This window comes from Lepeophtheirus salmonis, chromosome 1 (genome assembly GCF_016086655.4).
Source record: "Lepeophtheirus salmonis chromosome 1, UVic_Lsal_1.4, whole genome shotgun sequence".
Taxonomy (NCBI): domain Eukaryota; kingdom Metazoa; phylum Arthropoda; class Copepoda; order Siphonostomatoida; family Caligidae; genus Lepeophtheirus; species Lepeophtheirus salmonis.
In genome coordinates this window covers 7,220,022-7,244,515 of record NC_052131.2, presented here as the reverse complement: position 1 = coordinate 7,244,515, position 24,494 = coordinate 7,220,022, and the positions used below count along the sequence as shown (strand labels likewise).

The following is a 24,494-nucleotide window of genomic DNA, read 5'->3' as shown; positions in this document are numbered from 1 at the left end:
TAATTTATCTTACAGTAAAACATTTAATATATGTTTTAACCAAATAAATATACATTTCGAACAGAGCTTGGCAAACTAGCAAGTTCTTCCTTTCTTATTTTATTATATTTCCAGGAGCTGTAATTCAGTATTTCCCTAGAATAACATCCCATTAATGATACATTAGTTAACAATTTTTAAAGTTGACGTTAGTACATCAAATCATGCGTTGTAACTCATATTTATAGATGAGACAAATTGGTTAACAAATTGACTATGTTAGAGTTGATATCCCGCTTAAAATAAAAACTATACTGTGTCGTAGGTGGCAAAATTTGTATTACATTCAACGTAATTGTGCGAGTCATGTATGTATGTCTTATTTTTACCTTTTTTGCACATATTTCATAATTTATTTAATTGCATTCTATTAGTGTGTTAAATTTATTGTGCAAACAAAGGTAAAATAGTAGACATAGAATACAATGTGAAAAACTATGTGGTAATAAGGATGAGCTTCTAAGATGATAATTTTTTTAGTAATATAATAAAATATATGAAAGGCCTCTAATGAGTAATATGAGACCCACTAATTGGGGTACTATTGTTAATGACTTTATGAATGTTTTTGATATTGTCATCAGGCTTCTAAATCCTCAATTTGTAGGAGGTTCATCTAGAGTGGGCACTATTTTAAATTTTGGCATATATTTGTCTAACTTTGCAATGTAGTAGGTGTAGACGTATATGAAGCCTAACAAAGACATGTATCCCAAGGTATATGTGCTATGTAAGTCATTTTATCAATCATATAACCCCTTTTATGCATTACAACCTTATTACTATATACATAAAAACAATAAATTAATCTAGTTTCATTTATGCTTATGCAACTTTTGTAGCCTGTATTACTTTGAGCATGGGGTAATATGGGCCAATTGCATGTTTTCAATAAAGACTTCTAACTTCAAATACGTTTTTGTGTTCGAGATAAGTCCAAATAACTTTTAACTCACAATATGAAGGTTTTGAGAGAGTTCCGGTAATGGACTATAATAAATAAAAAATGAAGGTGATTTTGAAACAACGTCTTTTATTAACTCAGTTAGCCCTAGTGATACATGAGTAGTTTTTATAATTACTTGCAGGTCCTTCTATTATTTAATCTAGATTGATTGCATAACAACCAGAAAATAATCTATTAAGGCGATTATATTTAAATAGAGTTATAGTTTACTTAACTATAAATACCATTTGTACCTAAAATGTATCATTTTTATCACCTTGAGAAATAAGATACTAACAATATTTCATTATTCAGTTAAAACAATACTTAAACTCCCAATCTACCAAATAAAACAAATAATGATTTTTGAGGTTTTAATGAATAAACATCACAATATCAGACGAAGCTTCTTGAGAAAAAAAAAATTTGGATTTTAATAGTTCAGAATGAATTATTATTTTGAACTTAATACGCGTAGGTTCAATTCAAAATCTTACCCCTATAATGACCAATGAGTTAAATGCATGGTCAAAGTTTTCTGATTTTTTGACACTGGAATTCTTGTCCATTTCTAAGTAAATATATATATTTTTTTATTTGATCAAAATCAAAGATTTTTTGGTTAGAAATTGAGAAAAATGTATTCATTCAAAATAACTAACTGACTTTTTTTTACTGGTAATTATAACAAAAATGGATGAATACTTTCAAACCCTTAAATTAGTTCTTGTCCACTATTTTCAAGAGAGAGTGACAAAAAATATTCATTTTTTTACAATAATCTGCAATATATTGAACAATTGTGATATACAGTATGTCCAAAAATTGATGGTGGTTTTTAAAAAAAAATAATGAAATAACCTAAACAACTAATGTTTTTGGCAAAAAAACTTTATTTACTTCCGAATATGACGACCTTTAAGTTTATTACATTTTTTTATGCGTTTTGGCATCCCTTCATAAAAATTATTCAAAGTATCTGGAGAAATTTTTCCTTAGCTTTTGTCAGTTTTTAGTGACAAAAGTTCATCCTCTGAAGTTACTGGTGTATTTTGATTGAGTTCCCTCTGGACCAAGGCTCACAAATTTTCAATGGGAGACAAATTAGTACTGTTGCCAGGTCAAGTGCCTCTTTTGTGCCTTATTGGAGTGGTGACCAGGGGCACCATCCTGCTGGAAAATGGTTCTTGATGTGGCAGACAAAAGTTTCCTCTTCAAAGGAGGTCCAGTTTCTTCAGTACGATACAAAGTTGACATCACAGACTTGCGAGGATCTCCGTTACGTAGTACTCGGCTGTCACAGTTTGTTTGTGTGGAATCAAGTGAAGATCTGACACTACCTGGTTGCTGATAACTGCCCAAACCTGAGAATATTTCATAGTTGGAGTGAGTTCCACATCTCCCTTATCTCTTGCCCAACCCCGGTCCGTTTGGGAATTTGGGCCTGAAATAGCTCAAATGGACTTTCATCACTAAAGAGGATACATTTCCAGTCATCTGCAGTCCAGTGTGCCCGCTCACGACAGAATTGAAGCCGGGCCTTCCTTTAGTTTTCTGAAAGTTTGGGGTGCAGACGAGGTTTGTATGGTAAAGCATTTAAAGAGGGATTGAGGTAGTTGTGGACAGATGACTTGGATATTGGATAGCCCATTAAAATCAATCTTGTTGCAAGTTTCCTTGGGGATCGCCTCTTTTTGGTCAAATAGTTTGAAATCCCCAGTATGTGAACTGTGCTAATTTTTGTCTTCCTTCCTCGACCCTTCTGATTTGCAAGGGTTTGTCCATCCTTCCTTTTCTTACACTAATTCTCAATGGTACTGAGAGGAATATGTATCGTTTGAGCAACGTCTCTCTGGCTTGATCCAACAGCTTTGTCCCTGGTCTCTAAGGAGTGCTGTCTCACCATTTCGGTTGTTGAATTTTATCTAACATCCTGTCGTGTTTTCTGATACCTTTTATGCTGATGTATGATGCAATCATCAAAAATTATTGCATCAGAAAAATTTAATATTGCCTAATGATTGTATCAGCCAAATTTCATTTTATTCCGACCAAGAATAATGTCTTTTTAAATATAAAACGGATATTTTTAATTCCACCATCAATTTTTGGGCAGGGTATAAATTGTGCTATTATAGCTTTTGATGTTCGTAATAAAGTGGTTTGTTGCAACTGTCCCAGTCTCCCCTACATTATTGTATAGTTTTTAACAATTTATGTTTTTCTTAAGGATTTCTTGTTTACTAAGAAAACCATTTGTATAATCAATCATAGTAAAACAATATCGAGCTTTCTTTTCATGCATTATCAAAAAGAAATTGTCGACTAATTTGAAGTTTTTATTAGAACATTAGAAACGATCAATTATATGAATAATATTGATAAATCATCAAATAACTAATTACACACAAAGATGAAGTATTAAATTTCCATTTACCTATATTTACTTATATTATTGTTTAATGTTATATTTGTGCCTGATACTTTTTTTATGTTTGAGAAAAAAAAAGTAACTCTCCAGGATCACCTCCTTATTTTTCTTTATTTCTTTTTCAAAGATTAGTCATTCTTTTTCTTTTTCTTATTTTTAGCAAATTATACAATATTCTGAATAATTTCGATAGAAAAATCTCATTAAATTTTTCAAGATTCAAATACTTTTATGTTTAACTTAAAAAAGATCATTGCAAAATGTGACCCGTTTACACAAAAGCAAGGTAGAAATATTTTTCTCAATATTGAGTGGGAATCATATTTTTATTTTTCGACAACTTCCTCAATACCTCAATCTCTATCATTTAATCCTTTTTTACTCTTTGGGTGTGCTGCAAATTGTATTTATGGTAGACAATATTGACCATCACAATAAATAAAGATCCATTTTATTTAAAAGGCAATATCGAAGTCACATTAAGTACCACGGTCCAACAATATTTCAACTTATTATCCTAACAGAATTTTAATGTTGCCTTTTATAGACATGTAATGCATATATGGAGAATAAACCTTTCTAAATAACTTTGTAAATAATCAGTTTATTAAATTGAAATTTACTATAAAAAACGTTATGGAAATTCAAAAATTGATATCCCTAGTTTCAAAAATTGATCTATATTTTGAGAATAAAGATAAGAGAGTTGCTACTGTTTAAATATATAGTACAGATGGATTTAGATTTTTTTTTAGATGTTTACATAATTAATACAACTTTTAAAATTTGTTTTTCTAACTGCTTACAAAATTTATGATTTCCTTAATTTGGTCATTAGACTGAAAAGTTTACCCATTCTTGGTTAAATGGCAGCCTACTCTACTACTAAGAGTTATAAAAAATATGATTTTAGACGAACCCGATACTTTTTGTGTTTCCAATCTGAAATGTATTTTCTTTCTCATAAGTTGTGAATGTTAATTCTTGAAAAGATAGTATCTAAGTAAAATGTAGAAATAGTACAATTTCAAAAAAAAAAAATTCCGAGCATATTATAAATCCGTTTCTGATATCATTAATAACATTCTATATAGTATTTTAAATCTTACACAAATCAATCACGAGTTAGAGTGTAATAATTAAAAAACGAGAGGTGATGCTACTCACCTGTAGCTCGACCAATTTTACAGGAATACTAATGAGTCTAACGGATGAGCCGGCGCATTACGATAATTCTAGACGTTTAAAAACGTTCCTTATAGCACCAAATATGAAACAACATGCCATACATTTACAAAAAATTGTTTCGTCTAAGTCTTTGACCATTTTATGACAATCAATTGTAATGATTTAATATTTTATAAGATTATAAGACTAAAATCATAAATTCAAATGGTCATTTTTTGTATCTTGATGGGAATATTTCATAATTGTTTTAATTACTTAGAATCGTCTGTAATAAATAGCTAAATAATTGTCATAAATAATAATACTGGAATAAGAGAATCAGAAATAACACCTTATTTTCGTAATGCAGAATCAAATTCCAAAAAAAGTACTGGATGCCGATTAATTGCCCCATCACTACATGATCACACGTGATCATGAAAGACAGTCAGTTTCTAAGATGATTTCTTAGGGAATTATAAATGTTGCTTGCTCATATTCACGGAGTTGTATTTGTATTTATTCCTCCTCACAATGCATGCCAATGCTAATCTAATAAAACGTCACGACTGCTAATTTATTATTCTCCCGAAGACTATTTAAGTTATCAAAGTAGCCTAAACATTTTTAAACTATACTGTCATTTCATATTTTCTAGAATTTTACCAGTAGCCATCTTTTTTCTTTCTTAACATTCTCTGTTTCGTTTTTACTATTAACCTTTTTTTATTATTATTATACAAAATCTTCAATTAAATATGGTTTTAATGAATATAAAGATGTTTTTATATCCCCTTTGAAATTAAGTGAAACGGGGTTACGAATATACTTACACTTAAATTAGAAACAGCATGTTTCTTCAACTTTTACTTCACAACTAAAATATGTATTTATATTGTACAATATACATATGTAATTACATCTAAATATGTAAATGTAATTTTTAATGTATAAATTAATATCCCCCTCTTAAAATTAATGTTATTATGTATCAAGTGTTTCGCTTAATGGCTGCGTACAATTAAGAAAAAAAATTATTACCCTAACAAATGGTAATTACTTACTATATTCATATTTTAGTTTTATTTTGTTTACCGTAAATATTTTATGAAATTATAATTATACATAGTGTTGATGGAGTCGTTAATTATCCGATTCTATTTAAACTGTGTGTTAATCTTTTAATTAAAATAATCCAAAGTGGACTTTCTATGTCATCAATTTTAATCACTAAAACATTAACTAATCTATATAATATAATATTAAGTATGGTTGTATCACTGTAGGTAGTAAAAAGCTCACACAAGCCGTTTAAAACTCCTGTAGATGGGATTGTAAACGGCTCCAAGGAAATTTTTATGAACTCGAAATATAGAGGATTCTACTATATCATGGTAATTTTGTCACTCTTAATAAATATATCCGAGGAGAAAGAATAAGATAGGATTTGAACATTCTTTGGTTTGGCCTTAGATACCTTCTCTTGGCCTTTTCTCCCTCCCTCTTCTATGAATATATTTTTATTTTCCTTTAAAAACCACACATAGTCATTTTGCATATAAATAATAAGATAACTAATTCCATTATAGATTTAGATCAGTTCATGTGATCAAAAAAATAAAATAAAAGGTTGGCAAAAATATATACATATTGGATAAACTGAACATAGGTCCTGTCTTTCAAATGTCCTATATTTTAAAAGCATCTTTTATATGTCATATTTATGACAAACATAAGACTAAGATTTTTATGTTAAGAGATTTATTCAATTTTACGTATTTTGTGATTCTAAAAGTTATAGAAGAAAGAACCTTTTCTATAAAGAGTGAATTACTACAAAAGGTTATGGTGTTGGCAAATTGTATTATATACTTCTTTTTGTTGCAGCTGTGATCATTCTTTCTTAATTTCCGTAATAACACATCTTTTATTCAAATATGTTTCACCATTATAGTTCCTGCCAAAAAAAAAATTAAAATACACATTCTACTGGAAGTTTCATTCTTGTACGAATATTCTAAAATGAATTAGATATCAGTTACTTTCAGATAACAGAGCAAATTAATATTTGCTTCATTATTTAAAGCTCAAAATCATATAAGTATATATGATGTCCCTCATATTTTGAAAAATATTCTTCTAGGCGTGATTTTTATACTGACCTGAAATGACACTTTTTTCTCATCACTACTGATATCCAAGATAGTTAGAGAGACAATATATCAAACATACTGTTTTGAAGAGAAAAAAATCGAAAAACACTCCCAATTTTGTGACATATTAAGTGTAAATCTTACCAATATAAGAGACAAACTACACATATCGCCGGAGTTCCTTCACTCTAAGTAAGAATAAATTAAATTTATATTCCTTAGGTCAAGTCTGCCTAGCAAGGTATAAAAAAGATGAATGATTCACCTTGTCGTTACATATCTTGCTCATAAAATAGTTTACTCATTTTATTTATTTTGTGACGTTATAAAATTGTTAATGTGTCTAAACTAGTTAAAAATGGTAGGAAACGAATGTGATTACTTGATCAACTATCACCACTTATATATGACGTTTGATTTTGCATTCGTAGTTTTCGTTATCTTCCGATGAAGGGGAAAAAACACACAAATCTGGCTTGCACCTTTTCTAAGGAATCAATCAAGTAGTTTTTTGAAGGATTCCAGATCTCAGATCTGTATATGAAAATCGGGATGACACAAAATTTATATAGTTTTGCCATAAACAAACGGTTACGAGTTTTGGAAATTCTTTTAATAATTCCCAGGATTCGATTGGCCTTCTTTATAATGTATTATATATTTCTCTTAAATTTCAAATCACAGGAGATGTAGATTCTAAAGTCCAAGAAATAATTTAATTATTATTATGAATCAATTTATATATAAATGTTTTTTTTTTTTTAAAGTTTGTGAAAAAGCAGATATAATATGATTCTCAAACATATTTTAACATTGTCAGAATAAATTTAATTTTTTTTTTCTTTATAACTTTGCCAACAAAATATTGCAATACATACAATGACTATCTTCATATATAAAATAAAAAGAAACAATCCTAAATCACAGTCAACTTAAAACGATAAAATATAACAAAATAACTACTGGAAATATTAGATGATTATCGAAATAAAACATGAATAATATAAACTATTAAATATATAAATTTTAATAAAAGATCTCTATACCAGGACTTGAAATAAAAATTTGAGGGGGTGTATTTATTTTGTAACCGGCATGTAGTTTTAAACAAAAAAAATCACGTTCTGGGCGAGAAGACGTCATTAGGGAGTGCAAGAGATGGATGAATACTAATTTAAAATGCTGATATAGTTCTTTAAAAAATATTGTTTTTATGAAAATATACAATCTAGTAAATAATAAACTTTCTTTCCCGATAATACAAACAACTTTAATCACTTAAATAAAGAGATTGGATTAAACTTATGTCTTGGCTCAATAAATAACTCCTGGATAAAATTATTAAATATTCTTAATAATGTATCAAAACAATATAATTTTTATTATATTATATCAAATAGTAGTTCGTTTTAATATTTGAGAACTAAATAAAATATATGCATTACTGAAAATTAGGTCTGAATTTCATATACCAGTAGTCCTTGTTCTCTAGTAAGTAGAGTCCTGATGTTTAATCTGATGTAATTGATTATATATATATATATATGGGGCTACTTCCTTAGAAAATAATACATTTTTCATATTGAGAGATGTAAAAAAGGGCAAAATCCCAACCACGTCTGAGAAAACGTTAGGAAAATATGTTTACATTAAGAAAGGGCATATCCACTGACAGAAAACAGGATTAATTTGATGTGTCGTTCTTTCTAATAACATTGATATTATAAATATTTTGTAGATTATCTAGTTATACTTTCTTTTAAATTACGCTCGCCGGGATTTTCACCTATATCACATACCTATTCATATATTTAGGAATTAGTTATTCTTCCTTACGTTCTCCTAAAAGTTACATATACTACAAGACTACGTTAAGAAGTAGTAGTAAGATTTTTCATTCTTTTACAAAAACCCATTTTTTCCAAATAAATGTAAAAGCTTCGAATTGGAAGCCTACATAAAATACAGAATGTGTATAGTTTTTTATTCCTTTTAAACATTCATTATTTTAAATACAGCTTATAAAGTTTCAAAATGTTCCTTGGCACATTTAATATATATGTGTAATAAAATATAAAACCTACACTGTAATTAACAAACGTTATTACCATTAAATATTAAATAAATATACATATACTTACATATATGTATTTTAGATTCCTATGTACAACATATATGAGGATGTTCCAAAAAGTTTCCCACCTCAACGTGAAGATGGTAGCGCTCTTAAATAAAGGTTATTCACATCTATCTAGCATCTGTAGATAGTTACTCAACAAGTTTTACCAATTTTGGACGAGCAGTTCTTATGTAACAGTTGTTTAAATGAGTTGATATGAGCGTTTTTGTGAAAATGGAGAAAATCCAGCTTCGAGCTGTCATTGAATTTTTATTATTAATACTGCGCCCTTCAAATTCATTCAAAGAATAAGAGACATATAAAGGCTAGTTGTATTAAAATGTGACGCGTCTAAGTCAATCCAACTCGGGGTAAATGAGCTATAAAAAAAAAGTGTCTTGTGGACAATTATTTTGTGGAGAAATGCTCTGTGTACTGTTTGAAGGATTACAAAGAAGGAAATATCACTGAAAGAAGTGTGTAGACTTACAAGAAGACTATTTTGAAAGATAGAAATTCAGAAAAAAACGTATTGTATCTTTGTTAGGCCGGAAACTTGTCAGATCCCGGTGTATGTATGTTCTATCAAAAACGGTTAAAGGCTTTTTTTGCTTTTGTATTTTATATATCTCTAGAATGTCATATTTTACAAGATGTTTTATGAGGAAATAATTTTACAATGTTGGAGTATATCCACGGTAGTTGGGCTGTGCACGAGGAAAGTTGTCACCTTTCATTTTCAAACAAGAATAACCACTTTCTAATGTTTTTTTAGCTACAATTCTTTATGGTTGCGAGTACGCAAAATATTGAATATTGTCTCATTTTCTAATTTAACTGCCTTTGAGTAACTTTTTCATATTCATAAATATTTTATTACTTTAATTTTTATTTCTTAATATTTTATCAAATTGTTTTCTGATCGAGTTAATCAGTTAAGTATTCTTTGAGATATTATAAGCATTTACTATGTTTTGATATTCTTGCTAATAATTAATTATTGTTTTGAAGTTTGCCAAAAAATATAAGTAGAGTAACATTCTTAAGAGTGAAAACTGCATCATCTTACCTCGACTTTCACTAATTTATATTCATGTTTATTATATATTTGGAAATCCAGTAGTTTTCAATTCCGAATATTCTATATTTAAATTTATTTTTATTGACTTAACAATAAAGTCAAAACAAAACTCCAACTCAAAACTTTATAATATAATAACCAACATTTACGTTTTTATAATGAGATTTTTTTCTCTATCAAAATTCTAATACCTGAAGTCCTACAAATTAACTTTCAACTCTAACTACATTCTTTAATTTTTACATGTTGGTTTTAATTAAATTATACGTACTCCAAAAGTCTTTTTTAAACAATAAATGCAAAATACCTCAAATTTTAACAAGTTTTTTTTTAATTCCACTTGCAAACTATACATATCTCAAATATGTAAAACAGAATATTAAATTATTCATCACATTGTATCTTATATTGTCTAAACTCCACTTATTATGAGAGGAATATACTAACAAATGTTTTTGATTAATTAAATATGTTTACTCTTTAAAGTAAAAAGATATTACTTTTTTTATTTGTTAACATATTAATATATGTATAAATGTAGAGCCGACCTTAGACCACTGCAACAACTATTGGGCATAGTAAGCCCTTTATTTGATTAAAAAATGTCATGTTAGAATTTTTTTTATAACTTTTCTTAATTATAAGATCATATGACATGTATTTTATAAAAAAAGGCCGTCCATGTTTTCATTAATATTCAAATTTAAATTCCAGTCCAACCCATATGGGGATTTGGGACCCATGCAATCAATGTGGCTTAAAACATACATCGTAATAGTACAGCTCTCATAATTTGGTATTATGTTAAGCAATAAGATTATGGAACTAAAAAATAGTCTATAGATGGTATTTTACTTACTTTATTCTCATATCAGTATCTGGATATCAAACATATTTTGAGAAAAAAAAATGATTTAATTTGCAAATTTTTATGACTTTTTACTATTGAAGTAATTAACTACAGGATTTGTTATGGTATCTATTCTTAACTTTAGTATGTTTGAAACTGTGGTAAAAAAAATATATATTGATACTGGAGCTCCCTATATTTGTACGTGAAGATACGTCAACATTGGTTAACCCTTTATTATATTATATATATTAAGGGTGTGTCAGCCCTTATTTATTTGGTCCAGTCTATGGACGGGTCCTATCAGTCCTGAACACCGTCGGTCCTATGTACTTTCAGTACTAGAACTGACTTAAAAAAAAGGAATCAAGTTGAGGAACGTCACAATTTTAAAACTGATATGTAGAACTGAAATGGACCAGAACGAGACTGAACTGGAAAAAATTTACAGTCTTCAGTTCCAAATAAGATCTGACACAACACTAATATCTATCTAGAATGATTTTCCTTGTTTCAAAAATGTCAATTAGATTAAATGTGTTGTAACTTGCAATAAAAAAAAAAATGGACTTTACCAACTTGAAGAATGTATGGCCGTAGTGCTAATGAGATTTTAAAAGCCTTATAAATCCTTTTCGTTTCCATATTATTTCTTAAGAAATAAGGATAATTTATAAATATTAATAGGATATGTACAAAGGTTTTCACCTTTGTTCGTAAGAAAATATATTTGTTTTTGTTAGTAATAACATTACTTGTCATTTATTTAGTTTTTTATAAGTATTCTTGACATGTTATTAGAATATGTTAAAATTTTTTTGATTATATCATTATTTGAGGAAGTTTTTTTGCTGTTCATTTTCAAAATCCTTTCATCCTATACAAAAGTTATCAAGTATTTATGCACATGTTACATATTTTTTTATTTCCTAAACATGAATACAAAATATATTTAGGCAATACATAATGGATCGTATAATCATTCAAATATTTGTATTAAGTGATGTAAAATATTTGGCCCGTCAACAAAAAAGTAAGTTAGAATAATTTTTCTCAAAATTAAATCGTCAATCAACAAATTATCCGTATTAATCCTTTTGGTGTGTTACAAACTAATTTTAAATGGCTAAAATTGATCATAAATAATAGAAACATGAACCTCTTGAACTAAATGTGTGTAGCTTGCACCAAGTCGTTCAAAAAGAAGCAAATATACTTTATAGACTTCAAAAAAAAATCTAGGTCAGTTTTAGTAAATCTATAACCTTAATGTTAACATTTGTTCAACCCTACCTGAAAAATTAAAAGAACATTTTAAAAATACAAAATATATAAATTTTGTATGAAACGCCATATTGGGGCCAATATAAGTCTCTTAAATTAAATCAAGGGTTTAAACTATGAATTTAATTCTAGAGTATCTTGATTTATCCAATAAATTTGAATAGAAAAACTATAATTTAGTTAAATATGCACATGAAATATTAGCTTGTATTAATATATGTATGAAGTGTATTGAAAAGAGGGTTTATTATATTTTAAGAAGGACATTGTTTGACAGATTTATAACTTTATATTGGAATCTTCACATTTTTGTTCAACATTGATTTTATGTAAAGATACCATATATATTAGAACAGTTTTATTTGCCAACCTTTTCTCGAATTTTGATTACGTTTGAAGTAACAAAATAACCTATGAGAAATTTCATCCGTCTACGATGCCTTTTTAGATCACATATCTTGTTCAAATTTGATAAAATAAATAAAAATTATTGATTTATCCAATAAAGATTAACATCAAGGTTATTTGAAATAGAAGGTTATACTATCACGCGTGTACGACTGAGGTCTGACTTCCACCACGATTTTTAGAATTGACGTCATAGTGAATAAGTGGGAGATTTTCTTTCCCAGCAATTGGCACGATACATCAAACTGAAAATTCTATCAGAAGTGACGTCATGGACAATGATTGGTTACATATTATGTCAAAATCTATCTGTTTTGCCCTGCAATGGGTACGGTACATCAAATTGGAAATTTTAGCAAGCTCGATTACATAATGGTCTAACCTAGTGTTTATATTAATCCTGATTTTAACAAATGATTATTTTATTTTTGTAAATGAATAATTTTGATAGACATTTATTCAACCTATAAAAATGATAAGTAAAATTATTTTCGAAACTCTCTCCATGGAGCAAAAAAGGAAAACAACCTAAGTAACTTTTGAATATAAATTTATATAATGCAAATGTAAATATATATATATATATATATACACTTGCAATAATTAGGTCATCAAAATTTATGTACCATGGAGCAAACTAAAAATATATATATTGTTCGTAAAGTGATGTGATAGTCTATAGCTAGAAGATGTAACATATTTTTTCACAACACCCTTTATTTGCGTAGCATACCTATATTTTTTCGTTGAATAACAGCATCATCAGGGAGTCGCATTATTTTGCCGTAAGATGGCGCCACTCTCAGTCGCGTTGTTTACAAACTAATATAAGTAAATAATGTTCATGCCTCATTGATCATAATTGAATATTTTTTAATATATTTAAAGCTGATGGGGCATCTACTTCTTCGTCGTTTTGTGTGATTTATGTGCAGATATCTTAAACATATATGTATCCAAAAAAATGATTAATTACATCCCTGTTTTCCTTTTAATTATTACCATAAATATAACAGACATATGAATCTCTGTATAATTACATGTATCTACGCCTTACTTAAACGGTTTTAGCATAACGTAATAGTGATTAAACAAGACAAGGTATGTAAATGAAGGCATGAACGATTGATAATCATTTTGTCTTCTTATGTAGTAGTGTCTTATAGATACTCGACCAATATTTCAGTTTTGGACATAGGATACAAAAATAAATATAATTTTTTTAAAGTAACTTTATTTTAGGTAGTTAAAAGAATGTATTTAATTATAAAAAGAACAATGAGCAGATTTGTATAAACAACACGTAAACTTCTGAAAATAATGAAATTAGAGGCTTCCCCCTTAGCTTAATTTGGGGATAAATGATATAATGGGTGGTTTTTATAAAGTTTGATTCATGAAGTTTTTGAAGATCGAATTAGGCAACTACCTTAAAAAGTCAAATATTGTTTTCAATGTGTCTTTTACTAAAAAGTTGGGATTCTTTATCTTCTTCATGTTTTCGGAATTCTTGTCTGCGAGGGTATCAGTATAACTGATTTATTTAGAAAAATATTGAGCTGAGATAAATAATGTTGACCGTTCAATATTTTAGATAATTTATGCATAAATTTTATTCCTGAAATGTGATTGCAAAATGCTAGTAGTTTGGTATTATTATGTAATCTTTCATTAGCTGATAAATTTTACATAAGTATTGTATTACAGCTATAGTAATTTTTCGTATTTTTGAGTATATATAAATAATATCATCTCATTTTTTTATTTTATTCGACTAACTTTGCGATAAATCTTTTTATTTATTTTTTGTTCACAATTTTTAATGAACGAAACAAATTTCTGACTTATATAAGTGAATTATGTGTCATCTTATGATATATAAATAACAACCTTTAATGATAATTTGTAATAAATTATTTAAAAAAACGAGATAAATGACCCAATGTGATAATAATTTCCTATGTGAATAAACCCTCCGTGACTTTCATTTACATTAACAGTGGATATTTTAGCATTATATAGCTTTATTTGACGTAATAGTTGTTGTATATGATGTTATCAACATTATAGAAAATGAAGTATCTCCCATTTTCATATCCATAGTTTGGACAAATAAAATCAGAAACAAAAAAAAATTCTTTAAATGTGATAACAACTCAGTATCATCCTACCTAATTATATATAACAAATTATGATAGCTTAAGTTTTTTGATAGATAGAAATGTAAACATATTACAGCAACAGATTTAACAGTAATATTGTAGTTTGGGGGGGGGAGAATTTTTTTGCCGTTATATCTTTACTACAGCATAAAAGAATTTAGCAAAAGTATCTTTTCGGAGTTAATATTGTTAAATTTAAAAAAATTCAAGGTCTTTTTGCCGTTAATGTAGTTCCATTAGAATTTTTTGTTGATTTGAATTTAGTTTTTTATATTTTTATTATTTGCTAAAGGAATATGAAATTTGAGTTTTCAAGGAAAAAATTCACTTTATCTTACACTTTGATAAAGATTGTCTGTTTCTTTTATTTCAAAAAACATGAAAATTACCTTTATTGACAAAAATTTTTGCTTTTGTGGCTGACTGAGTTTTTTTTTTTTTAAATAGTTAGTTTCCAACATGGTGATGTGTTATTTTTAATTTTAAAGTAACCGAATAAACGAAAAAAACATCAAATATATTTTGTAGGTATATGTCTTTAGATGAAACAAATATAATTAATTTTTTTCTGTATATCTTTGGAATATGAGAACATGTTTGTACAGACACACAAAAATAAGGAAAAATAGACATTTTAAAAAAAATATTTTTTATATTCTTTATAACAATATAAAAGAAGGAGAATTGAAAAAAAAATTTTTTTTGTGATTTATGTCTTGTTTTTTTTTTTTTAAATATTTTTGTAAATTTTTAAAACTTGCATTGATTTTTTTATTTTATTTGTAGTGTAAGTCGCCATTCTATTCCAATACATAAATACAAATCAACAGCTAAATTTTCACTATTATATAAAAATACACAATTAAATAGTTAATAAAAATTGCAATAATTCATAAAGTTTGAGGTAATAGTACCTTCATAATTAAGACATTAAAAACCAAGGTATTAATTATCCTTTAAATATTTTCAATTTGATCAAATGATAATTTAATGACTGATAGTTCCAAGGAATTTTGTTAGATGACAAAGCCAGCAACAATTATCATGAAAAGGATCTTGCATGAGATATATTCTGCCTGATTTCTTGAAAATTAGTGCATATCCCACATGCTCTACAGTTGTAGGATTAAAGAAATTATGACTATCTGGAATATGTGCATGACAATTTGGATATTCCTTCAATCTCACAACCCCAGTAAAAAAAGTTTTTGATTAGATGTGTTGTTTTCTATTCATGAAAAGTATTCCGTTCACATCTATCAATACTTATTTAAAGTTTGTAAAATTTTTGCATTCTGTGGACCACACATTCTGATATTTTGTAATATAAAAGTTTTTTTCATTTTTCTTGAGATAAAAGCAATAATGAACAAACGATTTCAGTAAAATTTATATTTTATTATGAAAACACCCTACTCTAAACGTTCAAATATTTTAATGTAATTGAAGAATATAATTTTACTGACAGTAAATGAGTATAATTTTTGCTAAGCTTTTGTAAGTTAAAAACTTGATTAATTCAACTATCATTCTACTAAAGTTATTTAATTTAAATTAATACAATGCACTTATGTTAGATTATAAATTAAAGACGGTACTCATATCATGCATGGTTAATTTTAAAAAAATTAAAAAATCATCATTGAAACTGTACTTTAAATACTCTCTTAACTCAATTATGTTCAAATGAATGTTTTAATAATTCTGAATCGCTCTCTCTATTGGATTATTTGTATGGAGTTTTAATATTGAACTACTATACCGGTCTGGGATCAAATTTTTTGTCGGTTTGAACTAATGCAGTTCTTTAAAGCAATTCAGTCATAGAAAAAATTGGGATATATCAGTCCTACTAAATCAACTGCTCCTGATCCGTCTTATTTTTTGTCCGGTCTACGCCGATTTTTAGGCTGAATTGGAAATGACAGTTTTTATATACCAGGTGTGGCGAACAAATCTTTATATTTTCAGTCAAGAACTTTATCAAGATGTATTTGAGCAACTAGTTGTAATAGGGTATGTCAATCAAATAAAAATAACTAATATGATGTCATGGCTATATTAATAATCGATATAGCCCCCTCGGCAGCAATGATTGCTTCCAGACGGCTACAGAAGACATTGCACTCATTACGGATTTAGTACTCAAAAATGGCATCCCATTGCTGGTTGACAGTGTTCCTGAGGCTGTTGATATTTAGGTGATGGACGGTGCAGGCCTTGGACTCAACATGCACTCAAAAACTTAAGTCCAATGGGTTGACATCTGGTGAATAGGAGGGCTACATTTTCTTTTGACAGAAGGGCTAATTGTCCCTCCTGTAACCACTTCTGGGTCTTCTTGGAAGTGTCTTCAGTTGCAACATCCTGCTGGAACACCAAGTTCAGCGTCCTAAAGTGCATGGACTGAAATTCATTGGTCAAACTCAGATGGCATTTTCTCGGCTTCTAAGACACTTAAGAAGATCATGTTTTTTGTTTTTATGTTTAGTATTTGACCGTACAATTCTTACCATATTCTCAAAAACCTTGGTTTATCTAGCAAAACGAACTGTAAAGATTTGTTTGCTGCACCCGGTATGTACAACTCACATAAAAGGAAAGGGTAGACCTGGACAATTTATAACACAGATTGTCATAAACTCAATACTGAAGAAATTGAGTCATTGTATTGCCGATAATATCAAATAGAGTTTTTCTTGAATGAAAAAGATGACATAGTCAAATTTTCATTTTTTAAATCTGTCTATTTTAAAATATGACTTATACTAATGAATTATTACAAGAAAAGAGTATAAGACATGTAAAAATTTACTAATCCTCTTGATAAAATCAAAAACAATATGATAGCCCTAAAAATTCAACTGTCAATGTAAGGTTATAGATGCCATACTTATACCCTTAAGACTAGAAAGAGTGAAGAAAAAATTATAAACAGCTTGATAAAGGAATATTCTAAATATACTAAACAGGGTGTCAACTGATATTAATGTGTCTTCAGGTCTTTTCAAGCTTAAAAATGCGTGCCTTTTACAGGAAAAGAATCAGAGTATAGAGTAAAGCAAAAAAACGAAAATAAAGTGAAGAAATATACAAATATACTGAACTGGGAAAAAATATCTATTTTGGTCTGAGTTTCAACTTAATGAGCAGATTTGAGAAAAAATAATTTTACTGCAAAACGAAATCTAGTGTTAACTCTTTGCTCCGCATCCGAATCTTAGATTTTGAGTCAAGGCAAGTCTCAAGTATTTGTTTGTGTGATCAAATCGAGTTCAACGTCTTCAAAATATGGACTCATGTTTAGTTGCAAGTCTATACTATAAGTTTCAACTTTCTGCAGTTTTGATGTTCGTTTATGAAAACCTACTCTTGTAAATATTGTTCAAGTTTTTCCCTTGACAGATCCTGAGTAGGTATATCTTCTTATTTTAACCAATCATCATACTATAATTCAGATTTTTGATTACTAGCTTTAAAATTTTTAGTCTTTTTTTATTATTTGAATAGCTGAAACACTTTTTTTATGATATTCTTGTGTCTTATTTAATTTAAAAAAAAAAAAAAAATTGAAGGGTCGGGAAAAGTCTTTTTACTGCATGTTTAAGTCTTTCACAAGTCTTCACCTGCCAGACCAAATCCTTGGAAATAAAATACGATTGATAATAGTTCGTACCTTTGTGCCCCAAGAAAAAAATGAAACAATACTAAGAAAATTCGTTAAAAAATTGTTTAAAATCCAATAAAAGATCGAGTTTTAACTTTCACTTCCAAGTCTAGTTCTAGCTTTTTCAATCAATTTTAGGTACCATTGTTCAAAGTATGGATTTGAGCCCAAGTCCAGTAGCAAGTATCTATAACTTGTCATGTTGTAGACTATGTAAATAAAAAGAACACTTATTTAAGGATCAAAACCATAAAATTATCATTGTATTCCAAAACCAAAAGGACTCCACAATATTTCATGATTACACAGGAGAATACACCTTTTGTACAAATGAATTCAACCCAAAAAACGAAATTTATCTTAGAAAGCAGAATCTAAAATTGATCTCAGTTTTTCTCTCAGTCATCTGAAATATCTGAGATTATAGTAATTAGGGATTATTGTCGTTCAGAGTCCTTTTTTACCCTTAAACCAATCCCCAAATTAAAAGTAGAATTAATAAAACTTTCATAAAAGTGTGTCTTATGAATAAAAAGTATCTTTATTAATTATGTATCTTGTTCTGAGTTCGATATATTTCCATTTTTAGACTAAAAAATGATACATAACAATACTCATCTTAAGATCATTATAACTTATATATAATACATGGTGATGAGGAATATCCTAGTTCATTTTATAGAAAAATATTCAATGTATAATTTAAAAAAAAGATCTATCTATAAAATATGCATCTCCAAGCAGTTTTGTTACATTTCCCCCTCTAACTGTTCTCCTGTGTTACTTATGATGCGGTTAAGACCATTTTAATGCAATATATCTGATGAAGTTAGATACAGAGTCCTTTCTTAATAAAGCATTCTAGTTAAGTATTGTAGGAATGCAATTGAACATAATATAAAGGGAATGTGCATTATTTTAAGATCATTAACAATACCAATAAATAAAACGGACCTGAGAAGTGTGAGTATGTATACATAGCTATATATATATATAATGTATTTAAAATGTATCTCAGAATAACTAATTACATATGGGCAATAAATGAGTTCTCCTATAAAGAGAATTGCGCGATAGAAAATGTTACATCATTTATTTATAATTTATATGAGTTTGTTTCTGAATGTATCTAAAATAAAAAAATACAACTTTAGAATCTCAATATTAGGCTATTGTGCTTTATAAAAGAAGAATCAATTATACATGAGGTGTATGAACATATAAGTAGTTATAAAGAAAATTGAGAAATTCCCAATTTCTCCTTTATTTCCAAAATATAAATGACACATTATGTTATTGACTTTTTTCGGTATGTTACGTTTTAATTGATATCAATAAATACACTTCAAACAGACAGACCCTTTATTTCATGTATTAATACATATTTACACATACCAGGTGTCCGGAAAGTCCTGACTGATTTCTAACTTCCAACTTCATTAAGATCTACAAGGACTAGAAGTAGGGATACAGAAAAATGTTTTTAATAAAAAAACTTCGCTTGGTTATAATCTATAATATGTTTTTAACAATTTGGCCTTTAGCTTCCATAACAGCCACAACACGGGGATGTAGGTGGGGTCCATCTTGGCCCAGGCCTTGGTGATACTGGCCTTGAGAGAATGGGTACTGTTGTGGTGTTTTTTGCAAACCTGCCTCTCAATGTGCGCCCAGATGCTGAAATCCAAGGTATTCAGGTCGGGGGAGGGGGCCAGAAGTCCTTAGGCCAGAATTCCACATTCTCCTTCAACCACTTCTGGGTGTTCTTGGCAGTGTGTGCGGGTGCCCCATCCTGCTGGAAACACACCCTCTTGCCAGGATACTCCTTCCTGATCCATGGGACCACCTTGGTCTTGAGCACCTTGGTGTAGTCCTCCAAGGTGAGCCTGAAGCCCTCTCGAAAGAAGACTGGAGGCATGGCTTTACCATCTGATTTAACAACTCCAAGCATCATGATGCTGGCTGGGTGCTTGGTCATGGACACATATTTTCAGAATCCCACGTAACCATTAAGGCTAATGTAGCGATCATTTTTGCAGTTGAAGACTGGATCCACTGTAAAAGTTTTCTCATCGGAAAAAATGAGAATTCTGTCCCCATTACCTTTCATGTTTTTGAAAATCTTCTTGCATCGGATGTATCTGGCCTCCATATTGGCCATGGACAACAAGGGACGGTGGTGCAGACCAAGGACTTGCCCCCAATGTCCTTGACAATGTTGGCAGCAGTAGTCTTACCCATGTTGTTCTTCTTGGCAATTGTTCTGATGCTCAGAAGAGGGTTTATCTTGATCTGGGCCCTGATCTTCTTCTTAATGGCATTGGTGGCCTTTAAGACAGGTCTCCTACTTCGAGGCTTGTCTTCAAGGCCTTTCCCCTTGTCCAACCTCCTCTTGATCCTGCCAATGGTGCTGGCAGACATGCTGGTGGCCTCAGAGATCTCCTTGTGGCTGATTCCTGCACAAAGCAGAGCAGCTACTTCATGTCTTTTAGCCTCCATGTCAAAAACAATTATGAATTTGGAAATGTTATTGAAACAAAACTTGTTAATCAAAACACGATCTTTAACTTTTTTTATGCAAGATTTACGTAAAAAGTATCTGAAACCTCGAAAAAGTCCTCGAAGGTACCGGTCAAGACTTTCGGGACACCCGGTACTTCCTATTTACAGGTTGATACTTATATCATATCATCTTCCTCCCAAGTTCGATCTTACTCGAATTCTTTTCGACCCTCTGACTCCGAGTTCATGTGTACCCCCATTGTCCTTCTCACATTCCATTACTTCCCTTTTCTTCAGCCTCAAGAAAAGTCTATTTCGCGATATAATTCTTCCTGTATTTAATCAAACATGGTATTTTCCATTTTTTGCCTTTCCAATAATCCGGCCGTCATTTGTAATCCATAATTCTTGTAATTTTGCACTATCACCTCCATTCCTATTTTCAACTCCGGTAAATCCCTCTGATTATTATTATAACGGATTTTCTCCTTCTCCCTTTCCTCCTTCATTCTCTTCAAACAGTCTTTTTGTTCTCTTTCGGATCTTGGACCATAGCTCTTCCAATGAACAGGTGAACATGATCTTCCTTGATGACCAAATAAGATCTAATTTGGTGATTTTCTATCTCCCTGTGGAGTGTTTCGAAACTCCAGAATTCCATTAAAGAATTTATCAGAACTACATTTTCTTCCTGTTTTCACTAATTGATTCTTCATACATTTCACCAAACTCTCAGCATGTCAATTTCTTTGCTGAAAAGGGTGTGAAAAGTTCCCCATGTTATTCCCCACATCTTCAAAAATGTCGGAAATTCTCTGGAACTAAACTGAGGGCCTTGATCTGTTCTTATTTTCACTGGAATCCCGGTGTCACAAACTAGTTTTCTTGATGTCACTATCACTTCTCCCGGAAGATGAAACTCTTTTGAATTCCTTTACATATGGATATCCTGAAAGACGATTTCCATATACTGAGTAATGGGTTCGTCCATACTCCAACAAATCTGCAGACGTGCTCTCAAATGGCCTCATTGGTATCAGGTCCCTCATCATCGTTTCTTCTGGGAAAATAAGTATTCTTTCTAAACATTTTCTACATGTTCTATAAATGTTTCAATAAATCGTCTGCCTATCTCTTCTTTTCGTCTTCTAGATACCTTGATGTGAACTGTGCAATCCCTGAAGAACTTGAACTTGCCTCTTTTTGGAATTACCATATAAAGCAAGACCATTTTCAGAAATTGAATAATTTAATATCTTGGAAAATGGGTGTACTGAATCCTGTATACCATTGTCTTCATTTGCATTGACTAAGTCTGTATATGTTTGATCTTTCATGGCCTCTTTTCTAATATCTTCTATTAATAGATCAACGAATATGTCTTCATCTTCTAAGTGAGTATCTCTAATGACAGCAACTCTAACAACTTGTTCTCTGTGGTATTCAACATCTCTATCCAACTCTTTATTTTCCTCGAGATAAGACACCAGTGATCTCGATCATTTATCTGGAACTTCATGATATTTCCCTTTATCCATTTCGTTTCAAACTGATACATTGATATTTTCAATTTAAATCTAATTAGTCTAGCATTATCTAGCTTATCGATGGTGTAATTATTAAAAATGGGAACAATGGGTTTATGATCCGTAATTACAATAAACGTAGGTCAGGCTGCTAGATATATATGGCATTTCTTCATAGCCTACACTACAACCAAACATTATAATTCTTTCATAGAGTATCTTGTTTCAGCACTTGATAGAAATCGGGAGCCACATTGAATTAATTTCCATTTTTCTGTGTGATTCTGACATAACACATGTCACCATCAATTTATTCTCGATGCATCAGTTTCAAGTTTGGTTTATAATCTTGGATAGAACGGTGCTAATGTTGGTTGTGAAGTTAAAACTTATTTAATTTCCTTCATTGATAAAGAATGATTTTTGGTCTACGCATACTCTACTTTTGACGATAAAAGCTAATCACTAATCCCATAAAACTTCCCAATTTCTTTCTAGATGATGATTCTACAAAATCTTTAATAGCATTCAATTTACTTGCATCGGCTTTTCTTGGATAAAATGTAACCACAATATTTTAATTTAGGCTGAGAAAATAAGAATTAAGATGGGTTTAATGTTATTTTTTTCTCTTTTTTGTAGGGTCTATATCTTAATATGGTCTTCGAGATTGTGTGATACAGTAAGAATGCCATCTACGACTTTGTAAGTGTTTAATGAACCTTCCAATGCCTCATCTCCACGAAGACAATATGCGTCCCCAATTCCTATGAATCCCATCTGAGCTCTATTAAAAAAATATCTACACCAAGGAGTCATAAAATACGTCAGTCCTCTTAATTTTTCTTCCAGATCCCTGTCTTGCATCCAATGTTGTAAACAACTCAATGTTTGTTGGAATACTTGATATTATGTTCCAAGGTGTTCTCATGGGATAGACTGGTCTCTTAACTTGATCATTCAATTTCTTGACATCCAAACATTTTCTCACTTTTCCACTAGGTTTGGGTACAACTACAAATGGATGGCACCAATCTACTCCTTTATCACCGACTATACTTATTATTTTCATTCTCTCCATTTTGTTAATTTCTTTCTTCACTTCTTCTCTATAGGTAAATGGTATGTTTCTTGCAGTATGAGTTGCGTATGGTTAATAATCTTCTTTAAGACTTATCTTCATGGGGTGTCCCTCCATGGTTTTAAATTGTTCCTTATCACAAACCACATCTCTAAATTCTTCCATCAATTCTTTTTTTTTTTTTTAAACCTTTACCTCTTCTTTCTTCACAGATTGCATTGCAACTACACTTATTTCTTTTGGAAAATCCTTTGATATGATTCGCAGTTATCTACAGACTTGTCTAGACAAGAATATTACTTTTACATATAATTACATTTTCTTCACTTTTTTGCTGAATTTAACTCTGAATTAACTATCCAATAATTTCTATTTGCGATCCATCAACACCTGAAATCTTCTCTTCTTCCTACTTTTTCACCATTTTCTTATTTAGTCCCATCATCTTAACAAACTCTAGTCCTGCTACATTAACTTCTGCTCTTGTATCAGGAACTGCTTTAATTTCGCTAATAATCTTTATTTCACAAATTACATCCAGTAAACCATTTGATTATTACTATCTTCCTTATCCTATGTATTCTTATTGCAGCGAATCGTTTATCATCTATTTTGGACTTGCAAACTATTTCATAATGTCCTATTCTTTTGCATCGATTACACTTCTTTTCATATGTCGGACATTTTCCTCCCTTTCCATGATGGTTACCTCATGCAATAAGAGCATCTCCTGTATTTTTGACTTGTTATCTCTTTAACATTTTGTTTCTTTATACTAGATATTAATCCTAATGATTTTCTAGCAATGACTCTTCCTGGACTTTTCCCTTCTCTTCACTGCAATCAGATAAGAATTACTTCTGCAAGGGATAACTTGGGTGATTTAGATAATAACAATTTCTTTTTATCTTCATTTCTTATCTCAGTATAATTAAATTTGACATCCAAGCATCAAACGTCATCTGACGTAACCCAGCGTTTTTAGGTTGAACACATAATGATGTGCAGAATGAATCAAATTTTTCATCCTATTTTTGTTTTCGTTCCACAAATTTTATTCGTTCTAATGCCATACTTG

The 24,494-nt window shown here is 29.8% G+C and overlaps 1 protein-coding gene across 1 annotated transcript in view; it reads left to right on the top strand.

Moving 5' to 3' along the window:
* LOC121115632 (glutamate receptor ionotropic, NMDA 2B) overlaps nucleotides 1–24,494 on the top strand; it is a 119,319-nt gene that overhangs the window by 31,143 nt on the left and 63,682 nt on the right. The window lies entirely within an intron of this gene.